Raw genomic sequence first — 17,582 nt, 5'->3', positions numbered from 1 at the left:
CCTAAAAAAGTAAGCGGTTAACCTTCAAGGTTATTCGCCGACGCTTGTAGGGTGCTAAAGGCACCCTACAAGCACAGATGCATGTGCCAAAGGTACATGCATCTGCGCTTTGGTCGTGTGCTAGAGATGAAGCAACTAGAGAGAATTTCGACTTACGTGAGTTCTCAATATCCACCTACCTTAGGTTCCGGGCCCTCGGCGGGGACCCAAGGTAGTACAAACCAAGACCCGAACATAGCGGCTAGTGATTCTTTCTCTGACTACGACGTCATGGAGGGTTACCCAATGACTAATCTTGATAGCTCAAGCCAAGACATGCATGCCATGGGCCCACGGTCCGGGCCGTGGGCCGAGCGTGCTTAGCCGCTTGAAGAAAACCTTTAGTAGAGCCACTCGCTCCGAACATGGAGCTAACGATGTAAATGAGGGGGGTGGGGAAGTCAATTTTCCATTCATGACCAACACAGACCCTATGTCTTTAGAGAGTGTGGTTGTGAATACTCCATTCACTGCACCTCCGGACTCTTCAGAGCTATTCCCCTCCGAGGTCATATTACCCGATGGTAGAAGCCTTCCCGAAGTGCAAGAGGTTGAGCGATATATCATTGCGGCTAGGGAAAAGGAAATTGAGAGCTTACGCAAGGCGGAGCAATGAAGAGAGCTAAAAGCGAAAGCTCCTATGTCAATATCATTGCTAGGAGAGCAATCAAGTGCTTCTGAATTAGAGACCGCTAAGGGTCAAACCATAGAGAGCCAAATTGCATCTAGTTCAAAAGACACCCCTAGCATCTCTATCTTAGATGGAGCATTCTTAAATGAGAACTGGGAGTAGGAACTACAAACGGAAACTGTAACCGACCTATACACAGGTCACACCTATCACGTGGATTGGTTAGATGTCCTACAATCCACAACGGGTGCTACTAGCGTAGAGGATCAACAACAAAGAGTTTGTGAGGTCATCCATAGGGTTATTGAGTTTGAGAGACAAAACCAGGGGATCCACATGCCTTCAACGGGTCTCATGAGATTCTTGGATACAGGGAAGGCTAAACAACCAACCTTATCGTAAATGGAGACTCCCTCGGTAAGTCCGATGGATCCCCCATATGTTGTTTCGCCAGGGGTCTCAATGCAATCTGAGCCTACAGGTGATAGCTTTACTTTTCCAAGTCTAGCTCATCTTTCCCTTGCTGACACCACGGCTACCATGCCTACCCCAATGATGGGCATGCCAAGAAACACGCCATGGACCTCATTTGTTAGTAAAGCACTGCTACATGGTAGCACAATGCCTGCAATAGTACCTACAAGTGTGTACCAATCGTATGCACCTATGGATCCACGTACTCATGTAGTCCTTACCTCTCCCATTGTTTCAACAACCTATGCTCCACAACCACAACACCCAAGCTCTTATTTCCATGGGATCATACCGGCTAGCATTAGCATGTCACATCCGACGTATGCTATGCCTAGAGCCACACATATGAACTTTGGGCTGCCACATGGCACAACACCGTACCAAACTGTGGAACCCAAGGGCTTCCTATGCACCAAGCCCAATGCCTATACCTACTCCACATGTAGTCTCTGGAGCTCCTTCACCCACGGTGCCTGCTCACTTAGGTGACTTGGCAACATTTGCTCAAGCTATCGGTCGATCTATTGCTGAGAATATGCGTAACACACCTGATAGAGAGCCTAGAAGTAAGGTGGTACAAATAGCCAAGCTCACACAAAAATTTAGTGAGACGGGGATGTGCGAAAGCATATCGAAGTGTTTGAACAAATATGTGATTCTCTAGGAGAACACAATGACCTGCATAAGAGTAATGCTTTAAGCCTAACCTTAAGTGGGAAGGCATGGGATTGGTATAGAACCCTAAGGGTGGAAGAAAAAACGATTTACCCTACTCTAGGAGACTGTTTTTGAAAGAATACATACAAGAGGGAGTGCTTTGGGGTGTAGCCTCTCAGCTCCAGAAAGCCCAACGAGAGGAAGGAGAGTCGGTGAGAGACTTTATTAGTCGCTTAAAGCATTTGAATTCTCGTTGTAATCCAAATGAGCGCTTCGATAATAATCAATTGCTTGATAGATTCATTACGGGATTACGACATGAGGATATCTACAATGGCCTAGTCATTAGAGGTATCACCACTTGGGAAGCAGTCACCACCAATGCGATCCAATTGGAGGATAATTTAATGATTCAAGGAGAAAGAGTGTCTGTTGAGCCTAAATCTTTTACCTCGCAAGCATCAGGGCATCAACGAATGACCCTAAAGCCTATTGCTAAGGAGTGAAAGATATCTGAGATGACTTTAGCAGATCTCACCAAGGCTATTCAAGAGAGTCTTAGAGACAATCGTGCTCCGCAAAACAATCACATGTATCCAAGAAGGGAGCAGCAATGGTGCTCAGTATGCTATGGCACGCATAGTACCAGTGAATGCCCTACTTTTAGAGTGAAATTCAATGGGAATTGCAATGCCTGTGGGAGGTATGGTCATCAAGCTAAGGATTGCATAGTATTTAAGCACGCGATGGCCAATAGACCAACCTTAGCATGGACAGACACACCTCGAGTGCCTGCATTGATGCCGGCCCCACCTCTTGAACAAACATCACAACACATGGTCCCTAGGGCCCAAAATGTTGTTCAAACAACACCCTTACCACCTCCAGTGCTAGGACCGCAACCACCACATCTGAGAATCACTTCTGTGAATCAAGTGGGTTGTGAGTCATCTATTGCTTGTTTGGAAGGCTGTGAGGAAGATATAGACCCTAATATTGCCTATGGGATGGATGCGCTTGAAGAAAGTCCACAATACTACATGGAGGACTATTGGGGACAAGTCAAACCTGTCTATCAAGTAGCTGCTCTTGCTGCAAGAGATCAAAATATCAATTACACTGCCAAGAGACCACCTCTTCAATGCTATGAGTGTGGAGGTCCACATCGTGTGGTTGAGTGTCCTATTAGGCTACAAAAGAATGCTACACTAATGCAAACCAATCAAGCGAGCACGTCTACAATGCCAATACTAATCGATATGGAATAGATCATTTGATTGCCCAATGTTCGAATAATCCATATGCGCCGAAGCGCCATTAAACTTGATTGAGGTTACCGAGGAGCCATTACAAAGTACACCTGTGGTACCAGTGAACGTACTCACACGATCGATGCTCCAAAAACAAAATTATATTCTTGAAGAAAGAGACACAGCATCAATTGCCCAATCTCAAAAGAAGAAGAAAACACGAAGGAAGAGATCGTAAAAAGCAGCGAAGTCAGACCCCAGTTCAAAGACCAACATAGGAACTGGTGACGACCTTGTATATATGAACGACGCTGAAGAGGATTCTGATTCAGGTGAAACCATGGAGACTAAAACGACCACTAAGAAAGAAACTAACAAGGAAGATCGTCATGAGTCACAATGGCTAGGATCCAAGAAAAAGATAGGAACTTATCCAAACCCTACAGAGGAGATCGAGCGAGTCAAGCAATTAAGGATTTTGGTAGAAGATACCCAAAGGGATCTAGAGCAAGCACCTAGGCAGATCCAGATTATAGACACAATGTTCCCTACGCAACAACAACCTCAGAAAGTCCATAGACCCTTAGCCATACCTAGTGTCATCCAAGAAGAAAGTGACTTAAAGTTATGGGAAAGTGGGCGTACTTACTTCTTGTTGGAAAGAATGTTTACAGAGGGACTACCTGACCCTATCGAAGAAATGGAGATCCCATCTTCCCCACGTCAAGGGACTGAAGCCCAAAAGGTGTCGTTAAATATTGCCAAATTGATGGATTTCATGGCTTCCGAAGTTAGAACCATCATCATGTCCAAACTATATGGAGACCCTTAGCTATTCTTAGCTCTTCGAGCTTTCCTCAATGGAGAAGTGAAGGTCGGGCTACCACAATTCGCACAGATGGATGGAGCTAGGGAGATGCCAATAGAGGAGGAACACTTAGATCCACAACCCAACCTAGATGAGAACCCTGTTGTAGAAATACCTCTTAACAAGTTGGGACAATACTTTGAGGGAGATGAATCCAATGCAGCCATACCAATCACTACCAAGGGATTAACTGTGAAGGGAATCCTTGATGGTGGCGCTGGGGTTAGCATTGTGACTAAAAATTGATGGGAAACTATGGGAAGACCTCACCCTGCGACCACAACCGTAGTAGTAAAGATGGCCAATGGGTATATTGTTAAACCTATTGGGATGCTAGAAGATCTGAAGATCAAGGTCTTCGGACATAAAATAAGAATTACCTTCATTGTTATGGATTTCTCCAAGCACACTATGGCATCTGAGATGATCTTAGGACGTCCTTTCATGAGGGAAGCAAAAATGGTGCATGACTGGTCTAAAAACTTCTCATCGGAAGTTGGTAGATAACTGGGGTGAATACTTTCAAAGTGTTATGTGGTGTAGTCCACAACCCATTGACATCGCACAACTAGAGGCTACAAAGAAGCCAAAGTTGAGCCGTACCGTAAGGAGACGACATGTCATGGTGGATCATTTGTCTCGCATACCCAATGGTGAAGCCCCTACTGGAGTCGATGATGAATTACCCGATACTTCTCTATTCCTAGTCGAAACCATACCTGAGTGGAGTTAGAAGATTGTGAACTTCCTAATTAATGGTTTTCCACCCAAAGAGCTTCGTAAGGACATAGCTCGAAAATGGTTAAAAGAATGTGAACCTTACTCTCTCATTGCAGGAACTCTCTACAGGCTAGGGAAGGACCATAGTCTTAGACGTTGTGCTCGTGAGGATGAGTATTTGTACATACTGCAAGGAGCCCACATGGGTATAGCCGGAGGACATTTCTCGGGGGAACTAACAGCTAGAAAGGTGTTGCAATTAGACTCTTGGTGGCCTACCTTATTCAAGGATACATCACTTTTTGCAAAAGGATGTGATGAATGCCAACGTTACAAGATCACGCAACGAAAGGATATGATGCCCTTACATCCTGTTAAAGTGACTCAACCATTTGAAAAATGGGGTTTGGACTTTCTAGGCCCAATTAGTCCGGCAGCTCGTAGCACTTAATCTCGATATATTATCGTTGCCACTGACTATGTAACAAAGTGGGCGGAAGCCAGGGCGACACGTAAGGCTGATGCGAGGTCAATGGCCAAGTTTCTCTTTGAGAACATTATTACAAGATTTGGTTGTCCCTTTGAGATTGTGAGTGACAATGGTACTCATTTTATAAATGGAGTAATCAAAGAACTCACTACCAACTTCATGATAGCTCACCATAAGTCCACACCTTATTATCCACACGCAAATGGCCAAGCTGAGAGCACCAACAAAACCTTAATCTCTATCTTGACCAAAACGGTGGAACTCATTGCACAAATTGGGATTTGAAGCTAACTTCAGCTTTATGGGCTTATCGTACTCCGTACAAAGTTGCCATCAATTGCACCCCGTTTAAGATGGTGTATGGCCAAGAAGCGGTTATGCCATGGAAGTTTGTCGTTTTTAGTCTTCAAGTAGCTTCTCAAGAAGGTTGGGATGGTAACCCCTTAGTTGAGCGATTATATATCCTTGAAAGGCTAGATGAAGAGAGGCAATTACCTGTGCAAAATGCACTTGTGGAGAAAGATAGGAGGAAGAAATGGTTTGACCGTCATCTAAAGAACAAAGATATCAATGTTGGTGATAAAGTCCTTATGTATGGAGTACGTAACGAAAAGAAAAAGTTGAAATATGCGGGAAAAGGACCATAAAGAGTATGTGAGATCACCCCACAAGGAACCATTCATGTGGAGACTCTTGATGGAGTTGAAACCATTGGATTCCTCAATGGGAGCAAATTTAAAAGGTACTATGATCTGTTGGAAAGAGGGCTATAGAGGGTGAAGTCTGAGAGGAGCCATGGCGAGCCTGGAGATGGATGCAGCTGCAAAGAACGAGAGAAAGAGAGAGAGAGAGAGCAGGAGACGACACACAGAAGCAGCAAAAATAACTCTATTCATTTGATTGATTGTAAAGCCTTATAAAGTAAAAAACGTGCCATGCAAACTATAAGTGACTTGCATGCCTTGAGACTTGTTCTCACTGGCGTAGAATTATGGAATCTGGGCTTGCATACCCAACAATCCCCCCCTCAAGCCCGAACTGGACAAGGAACTCATGATATCTCGAGTTTTTGGTGTACTCGTCAACCGTGAGTTTTAGGTTTTCTCACAACCAAGGATTTCTGGTGTATCCATAACCTGGTGCTATGATAACCCCCCACTTGAACAGATAGGGTGTGGTCAAAAAATTAGCTATCAATAGATGGAGTTTTTGGTTCACTTCCAAACCTTGGGTTTAAGGTGTACCCAGTAACCTCATGAGAACTATGACAAAATAGGAGTTGAGAACAAAAATGAGAATTTGGGAGGTCTTACCACTCATATGTGGCAGTGTCTAGAGCCGGTACAATTGTGACAACTGACAAGCATGACAATAACTGACAACAGATAATGTAAAAGAGGCTTTGACTGAAAAATATCATTTTGTTGAAAAAAGAAAACCCATAAGTCTATGATACTTAACAAGACAAAAAAAAAACAATTTTGGACTTTGTATATGTTGTTGTAGCAAGTGTTCAGAGCAAACCATTGAATGTGATTTCCTTTCCTTATGCGGAAAGGAAACTACCCTATGGGGACAATTACCCTATGTGGGCTTACATAATGCAACACGTTCTTGTGTCAAAGGGCGTCTGGAATATTGTGCAGGGCATTGATGTACGTCCTGGTTCTGAGGATGTAGGCGATGCTGAGGATGTTGCAGGTCTTGCTGCAAGTATTGGTGCTATTAGAGTTGTTTTGCCTATGGCAGAACAATCTCATTGGGATGTAAAGGATGCGTAGGCTCATGCATTGATTGCGTTGTTTGTGAAGCACACCATTGTTCCTCACATCCGTTCAACAAAATCTGCAAAATAGGCTTGGGATATTTTGGATATGGACACTTTCCTTGCTAGTGTCAAGGATATCAATGAGAAACTTATTTCTGCAGGTGAAGTCATTTCAGATAGTTCCCTTGTGCAGACTGTTCTTGATGCCTTACCAAGGAAATCCTGAAGTTGTCAAGTTTGATGCATTATGCACATTGCTGTTGCAAGAGTCACTTTCTAGAAAAAACAAGACTAGACAGCGTGCAATTGAACATGATTTTATTGCTTCTCAGAGAAAGGGTGGTAACAGCAATACAGCCACTTCTTATGGTTCTGCTTGCTGCGAGTGGAAAAAATTATGTTCCTAATGTTTCTCCTAGCAGCAATTTGTCTGGAAATTCTGGTGATAAGGGCAAAAAAAAATTTGCGTTGCCATTATTGTAAAGCTAATGATCACTTGATCAAGTTGTGTCCTAAGTTGAAGGCCAAAGAGGCTAAGAAGAAAGAGGGTGGTTCCACTGCAAATGCTGGTTCCACTACAAATGCAACCATTGTTGAGTCTTCTATGAAAGGAGACTGTGTTGCTGATGTTGATACATAATGGGCTTTTAGCACAGAGTGCACTTACAATCTTGCTATCCATGATGCATGCTTGTGAGTTGCTGCAGATTCACATGTGTGGTATTTTGACAGTGGTGCTACAAAGCACATAACCTCACATCGTGAATTGTTCACCTCTCTCGAGTCTGGCTGTCCCTCATGGGAATTCAGTCACTTGTGCCAACAATGCCTCTTACCTGTTCAGGGAGTTGGAAAGATTGTACTTACTGCTGTAAATGGAAGTTCCTTCACACTTGTTGATGCACTTTATGTACCTGGGATCAAGAAGAATCTTTTGTCTGTACCCGCACTTGCTAGACTTGGACATGTAGTTAAATTTGTGGATGACAGATGTACAGTTAATGATCTCAGTTTTTGTGATGAAATTGTTGCATCCGGCCTTTTGTGTTGTGGGCTGTATAAGCTCACTTTGTATGAAAAGTGTGGACAAAATTTTGCAAATGCAGTTGCAGATTCAAGGGCTATTTCAGATGCAAAAGTGTGGCATGCACGTTTTGGTCATCTGTATTTTGCTAGTTTGCTGTGTTTGCACAAATCTGATACGGTTGCTTCTTTGCCGCCTCTTGAAGCACTTGATGGTTCAGTTAGGGCCACATGCAGGTTGCAGCTTGTGCATAGTGATGTTTGTGGGCCCATGCAAACTCCGTCCTTGGGCAATTACCTGTACTTCGTGACTTTCATTGATGATTACTCCAGGCATGCATGGGTATTTCCTCTCAAAGCGAAGTCCGAAGTTTTTATGTGCTTCAAACAATTTCTGGGTATGGCTGAAAATGTCTCGAAATGTACTATGGGCACCCTCCGTTCCGATCGAGGGGGGAGTATATGTCGCATGAATTTATTGCATTTCTGGCTAGTCGTGAGATAAAACACCAATGAATAGTGCCTTATACACCTCAGCAAAATGGTGTTGCTGAGAGGAAAAACAGGTCACTTATTGAAATGGCACGATGTATGGTCAAAAGTCAAGCTTTTCCGCATTCCTTTTGGCTTGAGTCCATCATGTGTGCCACTTATGTACTTAACACATGTCCTACGAAAGCTTCGTAGTCTATTACTCCATATGAAGCATGGCATGATAGAAAGCCTTCTATTGAGCACATGCATGTTTTTGGCTGTTTGGCATATGATTTGGTGCCACAAACATAGCGTAGAAAATTGGATGATAAGGCTGTCAAATGCATTTTTGTTGGTCATAGTGGTGAAAGCAAAGGTTACAGGTTGTATCATCCGCAAGCAAAACGTATTCTGGTTTCTCGGGATGTAGTGTTTGTGGAAGATTCTGTTCAACTCTTGTTGTCATGTACTAGAGACAGTAATGTAAGCTCACAAGACATTTATGACACTTTGTTGCCTCTTTTCAGTGGTGGAAAAACGAATGTAAGTTCCAATGAGGCAAATGTACAGCCTATGGGGGTTTCTGAAAATGTTCTAGATCAGCCTATTACTGATGCAGATGTACATGATGTACTTGATGAGGAAAGGGCTGAAAATGAGCAGGCTAGAGGTATGCCAAAATGGCTGGTGCACACTTTGCGTGACAGTAAATTGGATGCACCTTTGTCTAGTCGTACTCGTTCAGGCTCTCGCCGTGCATCTTATGCATCAGATTGTTACGCTTTGGCTGTGTCTAGGTTACATGATGTTGAGGAGCTCGTGTCTTTTGATGAAGCACAGAATTTAGAAAATTGGATGGCTGCCATGCAATCAGAATATGATGCACTTATAGAAAATGACACATGGACTTTATGTGATTTGCCTCATGGCAAAAAGGCCATTGCTATGAAGTGGTTTTACAAGTTAAAACGCAAGCTAGATGGTGAGATCAATTGCCATAACGCTCGACTTGTTGCAAAGGGTTTATGCACAACAAAAAGGCATAGATTATGAAGAGACTTTTGCTCCCACTTGTTGTATGACTACTGTGAATTTTCTATGTGCATTGGCAGCTGATTTTGGTTGGGATGTACATCAATCAGACATTGTTACTGCTTTCTTGAATAGTGACATGTTTGAGGAAGTTTATGTAATGCAGCCTCACGGTTTTGTCATAAAAGGACAAGAGGACAAAGTGTGCAGATGTAAAAAGGCTTTGTATCGGTTGAAGCAATCTCCTCGTGCTTGGTATGAGAAAGCTGACACTCATTTGGGTCAAACGAGGCTTTCATGACAGTCCAACAGAAAGCACATTGTATGTAAAGCGTGAGGGTGATGTACTTCTCATTGTGGTTCTTTATGTCGATGATTTGCTAATCATCACTAGACCAAATGAGAGACATATTGCTGAATTTAAGGCTGATTTGAATGCTACTTTCAAGATGAAAGATTTGGGACTGTTGCATCATTACTTGGGTATACAGTTTAAGCAGTGTAATGGTGGTATTGCCTTGTGTCAGAAAAGTTACATAGAGACATTGCTATGTAAGTTTGGACTTGAGGATTGCAAAGCTATTGCCACTCCCATGGAAACAGGTTTGAAGTTGAGTCTACATGATGCTGGCGATCCTGCTGATGTCACTCTTTATCAAACTGCTACTGGTTGCCTCATTTATATATGCAATACGAGGCCGGATATTCAGTTTGCAGTCTCACAGGTCAGCAGATTTATGCATAGCCCAAGGTCTAAGCATTGGCAGGCTATCAAGAGGATTTTCCGCTACCTTAGTGGCACTTTACATCTCGGATTGTTTTATCCCAAGGGGGATCATTGCCGCCAGACTTACATGCTTTTTCGGGACTCAGATTGGGGTGGTTGTTTTGACACGCGAGTGTCCACAAGTGGTTTTTGTTTCATGCTTGGCAGTTCATGTATATCATGGTTGAGCAAGAAGCAACCTACTGTGGCCACTTCGAGTTGTGAGGCTGAGTACAGGGCAGTCTTCACAACTACGGTTGAGTGTGTATGGCTCAGACGCCTTATGGGTGGCTGATTTGGGTGTTGGAGAGGACACTGCCAACACTATCTACACTGACAGTCAGAGCGCATTGGCAGTTGCAAGGAACCCAGTTTTTCATGCTCGCACAAAGCACATTGAGGTGCATTACCACTATGTCAAGGAGAGGCTCTCAGCAGGAGAGATGTGCCAACACAGGACAACCTTGCAGATCTTTTCACAAAGGCATTGTCTTGTGAGAAGCTTGAAGCTTTCTGCAAAGCTTTGGGCTTACTCCCCTTTGTGGACTGATCATGTCCTCAGGGCATGACACTTCCCTTTACTCATTTGCCAGCTCTTGTTCACCGCATCACTCCAGGGGGGATTTGTTACTATATACATGTGGTAGTGATGTGTGTGAACACACTAGGACCGCGGGGCATTTTTCCCCTCTTTAGGAGGTTTTTCCCGCCGAGCATTGTATATACGCCCATCACTCTAGGGCTATCTATCTTTCCATTGCACACTAAGTAACACACTCTCTATTGTGTGCCTTGAGCTTCCTTCATCTTCTCCAAGCTGTATGTGTTTCTCTGTAACCCTAATTCCCACAGCCTTTAGCGGGCCTTGCATCTTTTGTTGTATCAGCTTCTTTTATTTGTGCAAGGTTTTTCATGCTCTCTTTTGATTTGCTATGGATTGCTTCTTTGCAAGCGTGTCTTCAAGCATGGTAGCTTGCTCAAGTGTAACTACATCAGCCTGGTGTTCTTATTTTGTCTTTATGTTAGAGATATCTAGTATATCAAATGGGCATTCTTGCAGATCTTCTTTTTGATTTGTAGCTATAGCAGCAATGGTGTCTTTGTTGTTTCTTCAATATCCGTTGTTTGCGATGGAACAACTTGTTAAACTAATGTTTCTTTAGGTAAGATCTTTGCAGATGAGATCTTTATCTATGATTGTGAATGGTATGGAGTAAATTTGGGAGTCCAACCTTGGGGTTTCAGGAATGGCGAGCAGCCCCAACTTGGGGGTCTAGAGGCCTTCTAGAGGTCTAGCGGCCCCTAGGAATTTTTTTTTGAGAGAATATTCCCTCAAAAAAATTCCTAGAATATTCCCTCACAAGGAATATTCCTAGAATATTCCTTGTGATTCTAGGCCATATGTATATGCCATTAGTACTTAGGTCGGTGGTCGGTGGTTGGCATATTCCTAGAATATTCCTTGTGATACTAGGCCATATGTATATGCCAATAGTACTCAGGTCGGTGGCTGGTGGATTGGCATAGTCAATACTGCACATGCCACACACACACACACACACTTATCTACCACCACCCACCCTTAGCACTATATAAGGAGGTTATATCCATGAACCATGGCATCCTATATTGAAGGATAACCAGCCCCTTGTATTCATGCTAGTAGCTCTAGTTGTCTATATCGCCATCTAAGATCTACCTTGAGGGATGGAGAGGGGGAATGGGGAACACACCTAGCACACACACAAATGCCTCTCTATAGCTCCAAGCATTCACATCACCCCTATACTCTCAGAAACACCTTCCAAAGATACAACACACATTACTAGGCCACCGCTTGCACACCTCTCAACGGACACCCACTGAGCAAGATCGCTATTCAACTTGAACACACTGCCAATGCTCGTCTCATCACTTCCAACACACACCATAAATCAATTCCACTCTCTTTGCACCACAAAGTGGTTTGCGGGCCCACACCTCCGCCAGCACTGACACTCACACTCCACCATTGTCCATTTCGACCTTCTCAATACACACACCAACACTCTAACTCACTCTCTCCACACAGAAGAACCGTCCGTTCAGGGGGGCACACACTTCCACACAATCGATAATGCGGACATAAAACAAGAACAAGAGAAAGAGAAGGGGCAAAGGGGAGAATCGGCACCAAAACGGGGCAATGTAGGCTTCACCCCATTAGAAAGACCATTACATTGGCACGAGTGCCAAAACCATGACCGGCTTGACAAACAACACACATTCGAGGATTCACTCGCAAAAGACTCCATGGGGGCAAGCCCTCGTTGGCTCCCTACTACACCAATGGCTCCACAATGCTCTTGGCTTTGCAGGTACACACTTCCGCAAGAGTGGCCTCCAAAAGACCCTCTTTAGTCCAAGAAGGACGCTTCAAAATTATGAAAGGTTTTTAGGGAGCTTCCTCAGCCATTTTTAGAATCCCCATTTTCATTGGTCCTTGTCGGTGCTTCAGTTAGCAACTTGGACGAGTTTGACATTGCTTGGTCGACTGTGTGTGTGTGTGTGTGTGTGTGCCACAAGATCCCGAGGGCTAGCGCTAGTGCTCACCCCTCCTTCAATTAAAAATTGAGGCCCAATGGTCATGGGGACGGGGCCCTTATGGACGCTACTGCCACATTAGCATCTATCGCCAATAGCCCATAATGGCCGCTTATGCCACCGGCACCACAACACCGTCCAAAACCACCCGTCGCCGCCGCTGCCATGTGGCACCTGGTACGGATGCCTACAACCACAAGCAACAAGAGCCCCTCCTCTCCCGTTGATACACCTTTAAAGGCTCATGCTCTAGCCTATATAGACTGCCCATCAAACCCTTGCCTGGGCATATGGGACTTTCGATCGCCACGTTGTAGCTCGGTAGCGTTCAAGCCTTCAAACTCAAAAAAAACTTCCTTCCCAATGCCTCCAAGGGAAAACCCTTCTGGCTCCAACTTCAAATTTCCCTGGTTTACCACTCACTTGCCCACTCACCTGCCCAATTTCCTTATAGTAAAGGCCCAATGGAAGCCACCAACCTGGACTCCAAACTCCACAATTATCGTCTCATCTCCTCTCTCTTAAGCCTGCCAACCAAGGCCATGAAAATGGGCAAAATTCCTCGGTCCACACCGCACCGTCAATTGCATCCAGCTTCAACTTGGCAGATCTTGTGCTTGTGACTCCTATTGACAAGACATTAAACCCTATCAACTCCACATGATGATCACTATCTTCTAGAACCTAGTCAAACTCAAAAACACACTAGATGGAAAGTCTACAGATGCAATCAATCTGGCACATAACTTGCCCTCGATAAACTTTCAATTGGCCATATCTTGCTCATTCTAGCTCCGATTGATGATCCAAAAAGATTGGCATGCTCTACAACATGAGCACTTCACATTTATCCACTCAAACTAGATTCAACCCTCCTTCGGCCACATGTCCCCACTTGCCTTGTCCATCAGGGATCTGTAATGCACTCCATCTTTGAGCCACCATATCTTCCACCCTGTAGCTTCGATCAAGGAGCCGTCTAGATCGGCTCATAAAGCACTTCAAACATCACATTTGAGAGCATCCACTCAGCCCTTTGGAAAGCTAGAACCGCCAACCCAATCAACCCTTTTGGAGCCTTTTTGGCCTTAAAAATTGCATCAATCATACATTTCAACCACCGCTTGCCTGCCCATGGCCTGCATACCTGATCTAGCACTTGGTCATGCACATGTGGATACCCATAGCACTATTTGGCACCACTTCTAGCCTCAACCAACTCTGGTTGCACCAACTCCATCACTTTGTAATAGTGCTAATCTAAATTTTGATTTGACACTAATCTACTTTGCATTGTATCTCTCTCTATTCTCCTTGCTACAAGATCCTATTTTGTTCTACATTTCTTACATTTAAGTCATCTCATAAATGGACTTCCAAAAGTGATATCAATCCCCCCCCCCCCAAAATAAATAAATAAAAATAAATTACTACTGCAAACATATGCTCACATTCAATACAAGTTGCTCCAATATTCCCATGGTCCTTCAACATAGCCATTTTCCAACTATAATTTCATGTGTTTTTTTTAAGAGCTGGTTTTTCTCAAAATTTCCAAATTTCTTTTGTAGCTGTGGCTACACCTACTACTATCGAGAATAGCTGTCTTTTTGACATTTTTGTATTCCACTGGCAAGGTGATGTTCCCTTCTTCTTATTCACAATAATATCTCACTCTGTTTTAGGCACTGGCTCGGCGCTCTTTTGTTTTCCACATTTTGTTTCCTTTGGTTTGGCATCCATGGTTTTGAAGGAACATTTTTTCCAAGTTCTTATTGACTTCAGCCCATACACGTGGTCTAATTTTTATCAATTATACAAGCTTATGGTACACTAGTTGGGAGTAGACATCAATTCTTGCAAACTCCTGAAGTCATTTTAGGAATTACTTTCCATTGTGATGTCACAACTTTCAATTCTAATTTGGCTTCATGTTCTCCTGTGTAAGAGGGTAAGGTCTTCAAGGTGCACGGTTTGCTATCCTCAATTGCAGTTGATCCAATGTCATTGTAAAGGGACGATATATTCAAACTTTGATGCTATGCTCCATGTTTATCTCAAATATTGGGGTGGATTGGTAGGTCATGCTTCCCTAATTTTCATTTGTAATCGCTTCCCTTAATTCATTCAGCCATGGTTCCTTGATCTCTGGGATACCTATTGTCATTTGTGGTGTTTGCAACCATGTGTTTGTCAAGTTGAATTTTGGACTCACTAACAGTCTAAGGTGGGGCATTTTATTCCTCTTCCAATTGTGGTTCCGATTCAATTTTTTGCCGTTTTGCCTCATGTTGCTTGTGCTCTCTCTCTCTCTCTCTCTCTCTCTCTCTCTCTCTCTCTCTCTCTCTCTCTCTCTCTCTCTCTCTCTCTCTCTCTCTCTCTATGACCAGTGGTCAAGGTGTCGGTTTCCTTTGTTACTTCACCATATGCTTTGCAGTTGTCGACAAGATACAAGCTTCTTTTGTCACTTCTTCCAGAGAAGCAATTTTTTTCAAATGAAGCTATTTTTTAAGTGTTTGGGTTCTAAGATCCTCAATGGACAACACTACCAGTATGTCTTGATGTGGGACCTTTGATTTCACCTTTTTGTTATCCCTCTACTTGAATGCATATATCTATGAAACAATGTTATGCTTGATTTCCCGTTTTAAAAATTGTTATGTGATAGGTTTTCTATACTAGCAAAGGCGTATTGATTTAATAGTGAAATAGGTCAAGGATGCCAATGTCAATGCGAATCCCTATATTGGATATGAAAATCATGCGTTTGCTCTGCCCTTAGGACTTGCATAAATAGAGATACATGTACGTGAGGATCCCCCAATCCACCATACTTTCTGCTTATGCATTTGGCGACTTGAGATAGTCTTGTTTTTCATGGTCCAACCATCTATCTAATCATTCCTAAATCTTTTATTAGGGTATATCTCCCTATTTCCTGTGCTCAAGAATCCCAATGGAATCCTCCTCATTACACGGTCTTGATCTCTATTCTCAAAATGTGGTCCTCATAATCCCATTGTAATAGTAGGTGACCTTGTTTATCTTATAGGATTAGTATGTTGTTTCCCATGGACAACTGTTCTGGAGGTTTGTGATCCCATTGATCATGTAGGTTGAGCCCTTGAAACATGTGTATGCTCCCTCGGCTCATTGAGCCCATTCTCATCGTGGTTTCAACCTCTAAATCTTGTGGATTAGGGTCAGATCTACCTGGTGGGCTCATGCTTTGCTGAAGGTAGTAGGAAGAGATTGGAGATCCTATTCAAGTGTATCTCTAACTCTTTTGGGTCAACCACCATGCTATATTCCCTCCCATACTTGTCTACCAAGAGGATTTGCACTCCCTTGATATGCAAGTATGTGAATGCATACAGGTTTTATGGTTTGATAGTTCCCTGGATTGGGTTCTAAGCATTGGTAGTTTTTTAAAAAAAATCCCCATTTATGAACCTAGAGGCCCATATAGATATAATTGTATGAAATCTCATGGCCTCGTTGCTCTTGGATGAATGTAATATTTGGCTTATGGATTAGGGGAGTTTTCTCTTCTAGTTCGTTATCTACCTTTACCTTGGTGCCCGTCATGCCTCACTTATCAAAAATTTAGGAATTAAAAAACCCGTATATTGCATTCCATCATCATCACATCTGTCTCCATTATAGTCCACGAGCACAAAGTCTCCAAACTCATTGGGTCTATCATCCACTTTGATACAATAACACTCCATCAGGTCTTTGTAGGTCTTGTCACCTTGATCACTGTCAAAAAGATGTTGTAATTGCATGAGTTTTATCTTAGATTTGGCACTTGAGGTTCCAATGATCTCGTCTTCACTCCTAAATCTCACAGACTGATCTTTCCAACGTGATTTGGTAGGGTTTGTTAAATGAAGTATATAATAGACTTTCTTCCAAAATGGTCCCTAATTGTCTACATCCCCTTGGCTGAGACTCTCTTATATGGACACAATGCTAACCTTGTCTCGTTGCCTAGAACAAACTAGTAAAACCATCCTAACCTTAAAACCATGAAAATTTTGTAGCAAGGAATTAATGCAGAATCCCAACCTGTTACTTGGATGTTGTGGTTTTGATTGCCTCCTTCTTGGGGATACAACTCCGCTGAATTCCTTGAATCCCACCAACACTTAGGGTTCTTAAGTTCCCTGCTATTTATACTAAATTTTTAGCAGACGTGCAAACTATCAATTCATGGTTTTGAAACTCTATTGAGAGTGGTTGACACATTTGTACTAAACCAAATTCAAATTTGAATGCACCAATGGGTTTCTTATCACTAGGCCTACTCATGGTATCAATCTTGACACAATTTGATGAAAATGATGGATCATGCAATCCAACCTTGTAAGATTTTGCCTTAATATTTCACTTAGTGACTTCCCTTTGTATGTGAACACTTTTTGCACAACCAAATTTCTAGTTTTCCACGTACCATGGATCGCGATCCATGTTCCTACTCCTTAGTACCAAAAACCTAGTTTGTTTCTAGCTCTCTTTGTCTTCAAGCTATTTCCACTTGTACTTCCTAGGTCCTTTCCTTTGAATTCTTGACCTTCTTTTTATTGGTGAATCTCCTTTGTTGGACCCCTTGAGCCTCTCACAAAACATATCACTCTTTCTGCCAGGGTTCACTATGGATCGCAATTCATGGTTTGCAGGGTTTGGTCTTCAGAATTTCGCATCAGTTAAGAAGAGGTTATTTGGTGCTAATCCCAAGTTTATGGCTGGTTTGGATACAAAATGTTTAGATTTCCTTTGTATTTTTCTTGTATTCTCAACTTAT

This window comes from Adiantum capillus-veneris, chromosome 5 (assembly GCF_014529385.1).
Source record: "Adiantum capillus-veneris isolate H3 chromosome 5, ASM1452938v2, whole genome shotgun sequence".
In the NCBI taxonomy this organism is placed as follows: Eukaryota; Viridiplantae; Streptophyta; class Polypodiopsida; order Polypodiales; family Pteridaceae; genus Adiantum; species Adiantum capillus-veneris.
Note: the sequence above shows the minus strand (reverse complement) of the source record.